This window comes from Pantherophis guttatus, chromosome 1 (genome assembly GCF_059756535.1).
Source record: "Pantherophis guttatus breed Tessera chromosome 1, ASM5975653v1, whole genome shotgun sequence".
Lineage (NCBI taxonomy): Eukaryota > Metazoa > Chordata > Lepidosauria > Squamata > Colubridae > Pantherophis > Pantherophis guttatus.
This window is the reverse complement of record NC_142063.1, coordinates 264,058,559-264,072,645: the sequence shown is the minus strand read 5'-3', so window position 1 is coordinate 264,072,645 and position 14,087 is coordinate 264,058,559. Positions and strand designations below refer to the sequence as shown.

Here is a 14,087-nt window from a genome sequence, read left to right as displayed (position 1 = left end):
ACGCTTCTCATTTTACATAAAATCACTTCAGAATCGGTTCACATTATCATTCATTCCATGTTTCCATCCATAATTTTATCTAGTTCCCAATCTACTTTATTTTGGCTGATTTCCAGCGTATTCTCCATTACTCCTAGATCTATTATTTAGCTGGTTCACAACTAAATTAGTTATTTTCCAGCATATTCTCCTCGACTCCTCTCGCTGATTCCCAGCATAATCTCCTCCATTCTTCCCGCTGATTGCCAGCATAATCTCCTCCACTCCTAAATCAGTTATTTGGCTGGTTCACAGCATTTTAGTTTAGCTGTTCTCCAGCATAGTATCCTCCACTCCTTCTGCTGATTACCAGCATAATCTCCTCCACTCCTAAATCTATTGTCGCTGATTACCAGCATGCTTTCCTCCACTCCTAACTCTACTTGTTTGGCTGGGGTACCTGAATTTTTTGTGCTGGGCCACATATGTGGCACATGAAGACATCCCTGTGCACATTCAATTTATCAACATTCAATAAGTTGAGATGAATCTGCCAAGATGGCCCAGCCTCCACACCTCCTCTCCATGATACATCCCCAATATGCAAAAAGAACTGGCTTCTGAAATAGTCCATAACACCGCATTCATGCATTTCTCCCTAAGTTTTCCTTATCTTAGTTGTTCCATCTGGTATTTACTACCTGGTTTGACATCTTCATATTCAGATTCCCCATGGCTGTCCCTGGGAATGTAGAAAGTGCTGGTGAGTTCATGTGGACATATGATCACAACCTCAAAGAAGATTAAAAAAAAACAGAGGACTTTTGTGAACAGCCTAATATAATCAGCAAGGGCATTGTGCCTAAAGAATTCAACGATGCCTTGTTTTCCTAGACAAAGATTATAAACAAAGCACCAGGGCAATGTTCAAAGTAAGAGAAAAAATACTTTGCCAAACATAGCTTGTTCACACAAAATCCTTTAGAAAGGACACAATTGAATCAAAAGCGTTATAGATCACAATCCTCACCATGTTTATTTGCCACTGCCAAGAGTTAGACATAAAATTGCAACCTAAAGATACTGTAGCAAACTTTTTTTGTTTTGATTTTTAGTAGAAAAGCATAAGTGCAAACAGAAACAAACACCCCAGTGCTTATGAAAATTCTTATAATTTGTTTAAATGCCTTAGGAAAAAAAACTGTAATGGTGCAAACACAGTTCCTTCTTCCCTTCTTAAATCTCACCTAAGACAATTCAAAACATCTGAGTGCTTATTTAAACTGCTGCCATTTACATTTAAATTACTAGGCCACCAACAAACAATCTGAAACAAACATACTTGAATTATAAAGTTATGCTACCCAAAGCTCTCTGCTTCAATTATACAGTGAACTGCATAGAAATACAATGAACTTCTGTCTTTTCTGAGAAGACTGTCCTGCTGTGGCCAAAATTTTGGGTTATGCAGTACAGGTTATCCTCGACTTATAACTATTTGCTTAGTGACCGTTTGAAGTTACAATGGCACTGAAAAAAGTGACTTATGAACATTTTTTCCATTTATGACTGTTACATCATCCCTGTGATCACGTGATCAAAATTCAGATGCTTGGCAACTGATTCACATTTATGATGGTTGCAGTGTCATGTCTCATGTAGTCCCATTTTGCAACCTTCTGAGAAGCAAAGTCAATGGGGAAACCAGATTCACTTAACAAGCATGTTACTAATTTAACAACTACAGTGATTCACTTAATAAATGTGGCAAGAAAAGTTATAAAAAAAGGGCAAAATTCACTTTACAAAATTCTCTCTTAGCAACATAAATTTTGGGCTCAATTGTGGTTGGAAGTTGAGGACTACCTGTATTTTCCACCAACTTCTTGCACATTCATGCCCTATCAAGATATTGGCCTTCATAATCCATTGGCCATATCAACCAAGGAAGGCATCTGGTTAGAAGGATTTCTGGTTGAAAATCCATTCATATACATCATGCAACCAAGAATAAATAAATATTCATGGCAGTGCCATTCATAAATGATATTATAGACACCAGGGAGAAATCAACAATTATTCGCTGACTGAGCACAAGCATAAAATCTAGCCATTGCTTCATCTAAAGGGCAGCGTCCCTATTAAAGGATTAAGGATTTCCAACTGCTGACACATAAAAGCCTAATTTTACATGTCCCTCACATAGAATCCTAAGTATCTAAGGACTATGTCTAAAGGATCGTGTTCTAGAATTATGGCCTAATTCACAATGTGTTATTGAGACAATAAGCACTTTGGGGGGGAGGAGCATGTTAAAGTCTTTTACTACTATACTGCATAAAGTCTTTACAAGATCAGAGTTCACTTCATTAAATGCAATGCTTTGAGAAAGGAGTATTTTATACACAAACACATACACACACTAATCAAGCTGTTGTCAGGGTGAGCTCAGAAGGTGGAAAAGGAGAGTTCAGAGGCAGAAGAAATAACAAGCATTAATAATGCAATTTGTGTGACTCAAAGCATTTTTGCACTGCACCTTATCCCAATGCAGACTACTTCTAATCTGGCGAGGCAATAATGCTGCACTTATGCAGCTGCCCAACACAATATTCAGCATGATTTACCACTGGCAGAAAGGTATAGGGTCATACGAGGTCTCCATTCTATCAGTGCTTTCTTAATCAGCCTTCTCCAATCTGATTTTTTCCAGTTGAAATTCAGCACATCTGGTCATGACCATGGCCAATTTCCATGCCAGTTCAACAAAGTTCACAAATCATTCAAACTTGGCAACTTACATGACAAATATCACACAAGACTCTACAACCACATACCGAAGCATGTCAATCCCACACAAAGCACCTCAAGGAACTTTACACTCTTTATACTCATCATGGTTCTCCTCTTACAGTACCTCCTAGTTAAGGGACATTAAAGTTGAAGGAAAATATTCCCAATTTCTCCATGTTCATAATGCTCAGAAGAAAGTAGAGAAAGAAAATACCCAACAACTGTTTGTTGTTAGTTGCGAAGTCGTGTCTGACCCATCGTGACCTCATGGACAACGTTCCTCCAACGTTCCTCCTGTCCTCTACCATCCTCTGGAGTCCATTTAAGCTCACACCGACTGCTTCATTGGCTCCATCCAGCCCCCTCGTTCTCTGTCGTCCCCTTCTTCTTTTGCCTTCAATCTTTCCCAGCATTAGGCTCTTCTCCAGTGAGTCCTTCCTTCTCATTAGGTGGCCAAAGTATTTGAGTTTCTTCTTCAGGATCTGGCCTTCTAAAGAGCAGTCAGGGTTGATCTCCTCTAGGACTGAGCGGTTTGATCGCCTTGCAGTCCAAGGGACTTGCAGGAGTCTTCTCCAGCACCATAATTCAAAGGCCTCAATTCTTTGGCTCTCAGTCTTTCTTATGGTCCAACTTTCACAGCCATACATTGCAACTGGGAAAACCATAGTCTTGACTATACACACTTTTGTTGGCAGGGTGATGTCTCTGCTTTTTAGTATGCTGTCTAGATTTGTCATACCTTTCCTCCCCAGGAGCAAGCATTTTTTAATTTCTTGGCTGCAGTCCCCATCTGTGGTGATCTTGGAGCTCAAGGAAAATAAAATCTGTCACTATCTCAATTTCTTCCCCATCTATTTGCCAGGACCAACAACTGTAAACTATCATGAATAGTCATTAAAAGAAAGATTTCCCATCTCGCCCAAATCTACTGGAAAAATTCTTGCTTCTTCCTGGTTGAAAGTGTTGTAATGAATTAACCTAGGGCAATAGGAGGAAAACATCAGGTGACAATTGCAAGGGAGATATGCAAGTTTAAAAATCAAAAGAGGGAGAGGAGGACAGATTGTCTAGTTATGATAATGATTGACATGTAATCATCTAGCTTAACTTTCATCCCACAATTTTAAAATTCACACTGAAGTATTAATAGAACCGTGGTGGCGCAGTGGGTAGAATGCAGTATTGCAGGCTACTTCTGCTGACTGCCAGAAGTTTGGCAGTTCGAATCTCACTGGCTGAAGCTTGACTCAGCCTTCCATCCTTCCGAGGTTGGTAAAATGAGGACCCAGATTGTTGGGGGCAATATGCTGATTCTGTAAACTGCTTAGAGAGGACTGTAAAGCATTGCAAAGTGGTATATAAGTCTAAGTGCTATTGCTATTGCTATTAAACTAGAAAATCCTTAAGGAACTTGATCTGGTACCTGATGGGTGTTAGGCTTTTGATGGGACAACACAGGTTGTTTATCTTTCACATCCCTTGAATCCAGTATAATTCCACTTCTACTTCTTGTGGAATTGCATTTCCTCAGTGGAGCAGGAATCTGGGAGTTTTCTTGCACTTCGATCCTGCTAAAACAGTGGATGGAGGCCATGGGCAGGACAGCAACTGGTGCACAGAACAAGATGTTCTCATAACTATACTTGTGCCACCATCATTTCACAGCTGGATTACTGATGTTTTTGGGGTTGTCTTTGAAGACTTCTCAGAAACTCCATCTAGTTCAGAATCCAGGGGTCCAACTGCTATCAGGTCAGACCTAGTTCAGTGAACTCATGGCTATCTTGCATGAGACACACTGGTCATCAGAAGGTAAAATTCCATGTGCTGGTCATTAGAAGTGTGTAATAACTGGGTCCAAGGTGGACAGGTTTGGGCACATCTTCCTACTTCCTACTAAGGACCCTTTCAACTCTGTTATTCTGTTATTCAGTTGCTTTTCCTTGTTCAGCAATGCCCCATTTTACTTTTCTTAAGGCAAGCCTCAACGAAAAAGAATGAATGGGCACAAATCTGACATATCACCCCTCCTCAAACTAAGAAAACTCTTAAGCCTGTGAATGAATTTAAGGTGCCCAATTGAGGAGAACAATTACAAAGCCTGATTTCATTAAAAACAAACAAACAAGGGAATAGAGGTAGAATTCATCAATTAGTTGAATTCCATATCCTGAGAATTAGATAGAAACAAACGATTCTTATCATACTACTTGAGTTCATCAGATCATCAAAGTAGTAATGTTAAGACTCTCATCCATCCAAGCTCTGTTCTTTGGTCATTCTCTTTCTGCATTTCATTTCTCCTGACCTTGTTCCCGCAAGATTGCATTTATGCATCTGATGAAGTGGAAAAGCTTACACCATAATGTACTATATTTTAAAGTGTCACAAAATTCTTAACTGTTTGGGATATATTAAAGTTACTTACACAAAAGGTCTGTAGCTGATGTAGGATGCTATGCAGAGAGAATATCAATGGTGCTCAGGCCCCAGTCCTATCAATCAGCAGGATTAAGTGGGGCTAGGCAGCTGCCCTTTACCTGCAACTGGCCAATTTGAAAGGCTCCTCAGAGATTAAAATTGACACATAGTTCTCTAGAGTATTTTATTTATGCCCTTATTTATTTTATTGAATTTGTATCTGCTTAGATCAATCAGAGTCATTTCCCATTTCACTTGCATCCAACAATAGATCAAGATAAACAGGGACAAATATGACTGTTCCAGGTTGATATTACCCATCCCATTTTCATCTGCCTATTTCTTGAGGCAATGCAGGGAACCCCACCATTTTGTGGACACTACAGTATTAAACTAATATTCTTATAAACCATTATGAAACCAGGATCTGCTTTTTGTTTCCATTATTTATTATTTTATTTTATTTTATTTTATTTTATTTTATTTTATTTTATTTTATTTTATTTTATTATTTTATTTTATTTTATTTTATTTTATTATTTTATTATTTTATTATTTTATTTTATTTTATTTTATTTTATTTTATTTTATTTTATTATTTTATTTTATTTTATTTTATTTTATTTTATTTTATTTTATTTTATTTTATTTTATTTTATTTTATTTTATTTTATTATTTTTATACTGCCCTTCTCCCGAAGGACTCAGGGCGGTGAACAGCCATAATAAAACAGTGTACAAAATAGAATTTAAAAGCAGATTAAAATAATTAAATCATAGGCTGAATTTAAAACTCTCATTTAAAACCAATTTTAAAACCACATTAAAACCAAATTAAAACCATTTATCCCATCAGAGCGGCTTGCTAGAATAACAGGGTCTTCACTGCACGACGGAAGGCACGGAGGTCGGGGATCCTTCGTATGTCCAGGGGCCATTCATTCCAGAGGGCAGGGGCCCCCACAGAGAAGGCTCTCCCCCTGGGGGTCGCCAGTCTACATTGTTTGGCTGATGGCACCCTGAGGAGGCCCTCTCTGTGTGAGTGTGTCAGTGGGAGGCAATCGGTGGCAGAATGTGGTCTTGTAGATAGCTGGGTCCTAAGCCATGGAGCCATTAAAAAAACAACCAAACTATGTAGACTTTATCAACATACAGGAGCTACTTCCTCTATAATTCTGTTACATGCCTCTTTTGGTAAACTTTCAACACCAACCCAAAATCTAGAAGAATCAATCAACAGAAAGTTTTATCAAGAATCATTAGTGCAGTTGTAATGAAAGAAATTAACTCTCTCTTTTCACATGGATGAAAAACCAGCACCTCCCCTTTCAGAGAGGAAAACGTAAGTGCGCCAAATCTGAGTACACAGAGGAGAGATATAGTCATCTTAGTGATTGTAGCCAATTTTAAATCTAGATTTCTGGTTCAGCAGCTGTTGGCACCTGGTTGACCTCGTCTGTGCCGACTGTTAAACAGAGTCAATCCCAGTTAGTATTTAAGTAGGATTTCTCCATGGAATGACAGGGCTGTATGGTAGACTGAGAAGTAAAAAAGAATTATATCCTGAAAAATTACACCGATTAAGGTACCAGGAGTCAAACTCAACTCAAGGGTGGGGGGTGTCTCCTTTTCTAAAGCACAGATTTTTAGCACCGTATTATTTTTTTCTGAGTCAAACGGAAAAGGAAAAGCTCATATCCTTTTCACTATGCAGCAGTGTGCCCAGCAATAGCATCATGTCCTGTGCAGATCTGAGAATACCTTAATTATGCTGCAGCAGCATTTATAAACCTTTCCTATTATTATTCAGCAATTTTATGAACCAAATACCAAAGTGTTTATTTCCAGTATCTAGAGTCATAATTAAATATAATCTCGGAGGACCAGAACTATAATGACTTTGCCACTTGTGCATTTTTTGTTCCTTAATAAAATAAGCCAAAATCTTGCAAACTATTTCCTAATCACATATAAAACTGTTTTCTATCTTTCTCAGTACATAATAATTTATAGGATAATATCTAGCAAATGCTTAAACTTAACAAACTTCCAGAACTAACAATACTATAACATGTGAAAGATAAGGAATTTATACATAGCCCTGTAAAGCCTAAAAATAAATATAATGGAGACAGAAAGAAAACCATTTACAATGGAATGGTAGACACAGAAGTAAAAATCACAGTAAGAGTAAAAATGTTAAGTTACAAGCTTTCTTGAGCTACAGCTCACTTCATCTGGTGCATGGATTGCTTAAATTCATGTGATATTAAAAATAGGATAAAGTGAGGAGACAGAATGGAGGGTACTTATACAGATGCAGGTTATAAATGAGACAGACCACATGGACCATATCAATTAACAATTTAGTGTGTTAAAAGACATGTGTTGAATCATTCTGAGATGGTTTAGAATCTTTTAATGGGATTCAGCAGTCTCTTACTCTGTTGTGCTAATAAAATTTCTTTGTTCCAAAACAGCTTCTTTGAGATCCGTAATGGAGCATCCTGGGAAGTTAAAATGTTCTGATATTACTTTGTCCTTGTTTTGAGTTCTGATGTCAAACTTGGGCCCATTAATTCTTTTGTGCAAAGTCTGTCCTACTTATCCTATAGCAGACCATTGCTGTCAGATGACACCATATATCAAGTTAGAGAAACTATGTCTGAAGGTGCCTCTAATTTTCTATATGATGTTGCTGGGAGCTGTGATGGTGCTGCTAGTGTATATATGTGAGCAAATAAATCTGGATTTTTTTTTCTAGGTCTAGTGGCCCTCTGGAATATAAATTAGGATTAAATGCATAACTCTTCTGTTGTCTCTAGTGGTGGTGAGAATCTGCTTCAGATTGGATGGTTGTCCATATGTCCTGTTACTCTATCTGAGAAACAGCAGTATCATTGTCCACTATAGCTTGTAGCTAATTAATAATGTGATTAAATAGCTTGAGTTGTTAGGTGTAGGGGATAAACAGTGGTGTTCTGTTGCTGTAATTTGATGCTCCATTTTATCAGGAAGTAGATGTTGGCATAATATAGGAACATTCATATGTTCAATGAAAATTATGTAAGGGAATTCTTTTTTAAAAAAATTGATGATTGTGGCTTGATCTTGTTGGCAAAAACATATAAAACAAAAATCCAATTCAGTGTTACATGCATCAGGATTTTTTTCATGTATTTGGGGGTGACATATTTTGTAGTATTTATTTAGTAGCTCATGAAATGAGTTGAGCTATGATTCCCAGCAGTATGATCATTGGGTATTATAGCTGTGAATGATGGAAGTCATAAGCCGACACAATTGACAGACGGCTGGTTGAGGAAAGGTATTTAATGTATTAGTATTAATAATGTACCACAGGGTTAATTTTTATATTGCCCATGTGGGGGAATGGTCCTCACTAATTTAAAAAGATTGTTTAAACAAAATAAAATCCCGATTAATTTCAGTTGATGTACTCCAAATGTTTGTTCTGCAACTCCTCTAAATGGGCAACAGATTACAAATTCAAGAAACATTTTTCATTCTTGCAAACTTGAACAACCAGGAAGAAGATTTCTGTTCTTGCCACAGATAACACTGGGACATTAGGATGAAACAATTCTCATTAAAAGAGGCTAAGGATTTTGAATGAAGAACAATTTAGAAAATCTGTCCGTTTTCTGTAAGGAGAGCTCAGTTGATAGGTAAATGTTTCTACCAAATAGCATACAAAGTAAGCAGTTACTTTATTTCACATTGTGTGGATTTTCTATAGCTTAACATTTCAAATTATGTTTAAGGAACACAGAAAAAGATTTTGAAAGAGAGTGAATATAGACTTAATAACAGTTCAGTTATTTTCTCAATTAGTATTTTGAGCAGGTAGTGAACAGAAGGGTTATTATTAATAGGGAGGAATTTTTCTCTCCAAGACCAGTCAAATGCATCAGTGAGAACACAATAGCTTTTCAGGGCTACGATTGCATTGAAATGCATTTTTTCCAGAATGTTACATGAACAAAGTACGGAGATTCGCAGCTTTAAAAACATGTCAAAAATACAAAAATGTGCATCTATTGAAAGAATTAGAGTAATACTGTTTCAAGAAAAAAAATCATGTTTTACCTAATTCAGAATGCATTCTTTGCGACAATTATGTTATCGATGGAAACTGATTTGATATTCTATTTAAAAATAACTATATATTCATTCAGCATTTAGCACACAAATACGTTTATATCATTGCAACAAAGATGTTACAGGAGACATAGTCAGCTCTCTTCAATTCAGCTAAAGAGATCCCTGTCTGTAAAAAGCCTTCCCTGTTTCCTTCAGCTGCAGGATCAGCGAATGTGCCACAGATCTAAATACAGAGAGCATTCAAGTGTCAACGCAGCATCTAAAGCAGAAGTGGGCAATTATGGCCCCTTTATGTGGACTTCAGCTTCCAGAATTTCTAAGCTAGTATGGTTGGCTCAGGAATTCTGGGAGTTGACATCCACAGGTCATAAAGGGGCCATAAATAATTGCCCTCCCCTGATCTAGAGTTTCAGACAAGTGTGCATCTGAATCTGCCACTTCATTTACATTTTGATGTAGCAAGCCCTGTACAATATCTTTAAAATATAAATAGAAGCTATATTGAAACTATTCTAAACTTAACATATTTTTGCTGAAATTATGCAATACTTTGATAGTAAGACTGTAGTGAGATAGTTCAATCATTACAGCTTTTCCTTTTAAAACCCTCAATTTGCTAAGCATACTAAGGAAATGGGTTTAGGAATGCATCAAAGGTAAGGTCATAACAATTGAATAGGCGTAAATAACTAACTGTGTAATCTTAAATCCAACTGAGTTCAAGAAATCTTACTTATAGATAAGTACCTATATCATGGCTGCTACATCATCAAGGCAAGCTAAATAATCGAAATTCTTTAAATATATGAAAATTGACTGAATTAGAGTTCTGCAAACTAAAGGGAAAACATAAATACCAATAATTATCATATTATTTAAATAGGTAGTTCTGTATACAAGAAAGATGTTTTCCTAGATTTCTGGTTGTGAGGTCTAACCAATGAGAAAGAAATACTTGCATATGAATTAGCCAGTAGTTCCTAAAATAACACTATATATTTGATAATCTTGTAACAAAGTAATGTGAAACTAGAAAAACATTTCATAGTCTATCATTTTAATGGCCCATTATTATTAACTGGAATGTTCCGAGGGAACTTGGGAAAATTAATTTTGTAGGCGTATATAATTTGTAGATTTATAACCCTGAGTATCTCTGAACTGGTTGAACAGAGACAGGTATTATTTTCCAATACTATGGCATGCATTTTCTCCTTGATATTGGCTAGAAGAGAGATCTGTGACAATTCAGCCGAGCCACAAAGACACTTCCTCTCATTATGCCGATAGAGGCCATGCTGCCTTCTTTCTTTCACAAGCCACTAACCACTATCAAACCACTATCAAACCACGTTGTACAATTCCTCTGGCTCTGGTGCAAGCTCACACTGGGTTTCTCTTCTCTCTGGTCTCTCTAGACACTCTGGCCTTATCTCTGGACTGGGCCCATAACCTGTCAGAGTGTTTACAGTATGACCACTATTTTGAGACCACCCAGGAGCAAAATACAGGACACAGAAGTTTTGTCATTACAAACAGTGGTTTATATACAAAGACTTCTATATACATACACCTGATAAGCAAAGCCAGGCAATCAATCTTCTTCAACTCTACACGGAGAACTACAATGCAGATACACACGACGAGGAGAGTGATACACGAGGAGAGAGTGATGCCCTCTAATGGACTCCTTTTATAGACAGCTTCTTAAAGGGCAATAACCCTGCTGACTCATCCTCAGTCTTAAAGGGCTGGTCACCTTTAAATCATCATTACCGTGACAAAATAACAGTGTGGAATACTTAAATGCAACATAAAAACCAATCAACTATCTTGACTCATTACGATGATATAGTCACCATTCTCTTTTTTGCAGCATTTTTCACCATAAGGATGGCGTAGAAATTCAGAATCCATGGAGCCTTATGATAAACTGTGGCAAGGCCACCAACACTCCATGCAGTTTGAATTTCAACAGCAACCATCCACTGTCACACAAAAAGAGTTGTATCAGAACACTATACAGAAGCGTGAGAACCCACAGCTGGAGAGCAGGTACATACGTGAACAATTCACGCAGAATGGGTCACACAATAATTTGTCACAAGATGTTTGTGCAACATGGTGGGTAGAGAAAAGAAGAAACAAGGTATAAGACCAACCAAATGGCACACCCTGCCATACATCAAAAACATTTCAAAAGCTGTACAAAGCAGCTTCTGAGATCTGCAAGTGGGCATCACACATCACCAAGAGGCTACCATACAAGGACAAATTATGCATTGTAAAGATCACCTGGAGGTGGGAGATACTTCCAATGTAATCTACCGCATCCCCTGCATGGATTGTCCCCGTGACTATGTAGGATAGACGGACAGAAAGCTAACCACCACATTACAAGTACACAAGTGAACAGTCAGACGAGGAGACCTGAACTCACTGGTAGCCTCACAATGCAATGAACAAGGACATGCATTCAAATTTGCAGCTACTAAGATTGTTGGACGAGCAGGCACAAAAACAGCTAGGGAATTGAAAGCTGGGAAACAGGCCCATTGTCAATCATCAGGAGTGCTGATTTACCACCAGCATATCAAGTATTTAGAAGGCAAGGGCTGGGCAGCACAAGCAAGCAACAGCCAACGACTTAAAAGCCAGCCATCAACACACCCTAATCAGCATTTAAAAAGCCACACAACAGGCACCATATAAATACCACACACAGAACATCACACAGTCTGCTAGATAGAAGTTCCCTGAAGATGGGCTCTAGCACGAGTTTGATAGCTCGCAAGATAAACCTTTAGTCCCAATGACTGACCCACATTGGATCCTGAAGCATTATCCTGGGACACAAATATTTGCCTTTACTCCTAGTGTAGTGTCTTCACAGTCTGTGTCATTGCCATCTACTGTGTCATTGTTTCCGTCTAATAATTTCCCCAATTCTTGCTCTTCAATACTGTTTTAAATAGTGAAACCTTTTATGTCATGCAGACTGAAAAACGTTAAGTCTCACCAATGTTGCTTCATCTGGATTTCAGAGTAGTTTTGCATAAACTAGTTCCTTACAAGTCAGATTGGTTATTCTGGTGTATTTTAGATGGGGGGGGAAATCAAATTTGGTTGTATGCAACTGACATAACTGACAGTTGTCACATATAGCCTGAAGCTGGAAGAAGACATCAAGTGAGACAAAAAAATAACAGAATTTCTCTTCACTTACAGCTTCCAAGGTTAAAGATTGTTATTGGCACCTGTATATATTTTGCTCAGTAGAATAACATAGGATGTCTTTTCAACTTTTTAGTCCAATTTATATATAAGCATATATCAGTAACATTGCAGGAGGCAGAAAGAATACTCAATTCAGTCCCAAGGAATACCAGAAAGTATGAGAAACAGGCAGAATCCAGAGACAGATAAAGAACTGTTAGCATATACTGGATCATACTTTGGAGGGAACAGCAGAAGGAAAACTAGACAGGCATTCTCAGCAGTTGACTGCCTTCTGCTCATATATGCAATAACATCAAAGAAGCACTCTTAAATTCTTCAGGGGTTCAACTGTTTCCATGGAATGTGGTCTCCTCATGAAAAATTCCTGCCCCAACTTTGTTCCTAAGGAATCCAACCAAGAACTGAATGTGCAGTTTCAATAAGAAGCATATGGAGTAACGAGAGAGGAACAAGACAAATCATCCCTGGCAATCAGTGGATTCATAGATGTCACATCTGAATTGCACACATATATTCATTCTATATTATGCTCTACCACCTAGATGCTGCTATTGTGGATTTCAGGGTATCAAGAAGAAAACATCCCAAAGACTTCACATTTTCATTTTTCTCAAATGGAAAAATTCTAGCAGGGATCAAATCGCAAATTTGCTTGTATTAGATTACAGACGTGTATATGCAAGCTGTTTCCTCTCTTGAGTCTTGTGCAGACAGCTTTTAGCAGCAAGTTAAATACATTTTTTAAAGATCTAGCACTGAAACTATTCACATTCCTTCCCAAAAGAAACAAAAAGGCATTAAAATCACCATGTAATCATATGCGCCATAACTTCATCCCTCTGGGAGCTGTAAGAATGAGGGAACACGCCAAGGCATGCTCTCACATGCCACACAGTCTCTGATCTCAGAGACTGGAGTTGTTGACAAGTCACATGTTAAAACTTCCAAATGGATGGGCATTCAGCAACACAGAACCCTGTGTTTGCCTAGCTTTATTTTGGCTCATCCTCTGAACCTTGCCAACTAATATATTAATTAAGATGCACACATTGTTACCCCGAATTGACAGATCTATAATGTTGTCCATTTATCATGTTCATACATGCATATAAAGGTATGTTATTATTTAACATCTCCCTTTGGAGAACTGCCTCATTATTTGGGATAGCAAAAGCAACAGATGAAAATAATGTTTCCTTGACATATGAGAAAATATAAAACACCCTTTTGGGAAAAATAGTAAGGATTTGGGTAACTTAAACATATTTATGCATTAAAATGTACTTGAGCATTGCCATATGCAGAAATGAATATTTACACAGTATATTTGTGTGTTTTTTCTTCTTTTCAATCATGTCTGCAGATTCCTTGGTCAGGTTTTTCAGAAGTGGTTTGCCATTGCCTCTTTCCTAGGACTAAGAGAGACTGGCCCAAGGTCACCCAGCTGGCTTTGTGCCTAAGGCAGGACTAAAATTCATGGTCTCCTGGGTTCTAGCCTGATGTCTTACCAACTAGTTCAAACTAGCTCT

General features: G+C 37.7%; 1 protein-coding gene across 4 annotated transcripts in view; it reads right to left on the bottom strand.

Annotated features, from left to right (window-relative positions):
* Positions 1-14,087, bottom strand: part of SASH1 (SAM and SH3 domain containing 1) — a 569,022-nt gene that overhangs the window by 139,982 nt on the left and 414,953 nt on the right. The gene's annotated exons all lie outside the window — the stretch shown is intronic.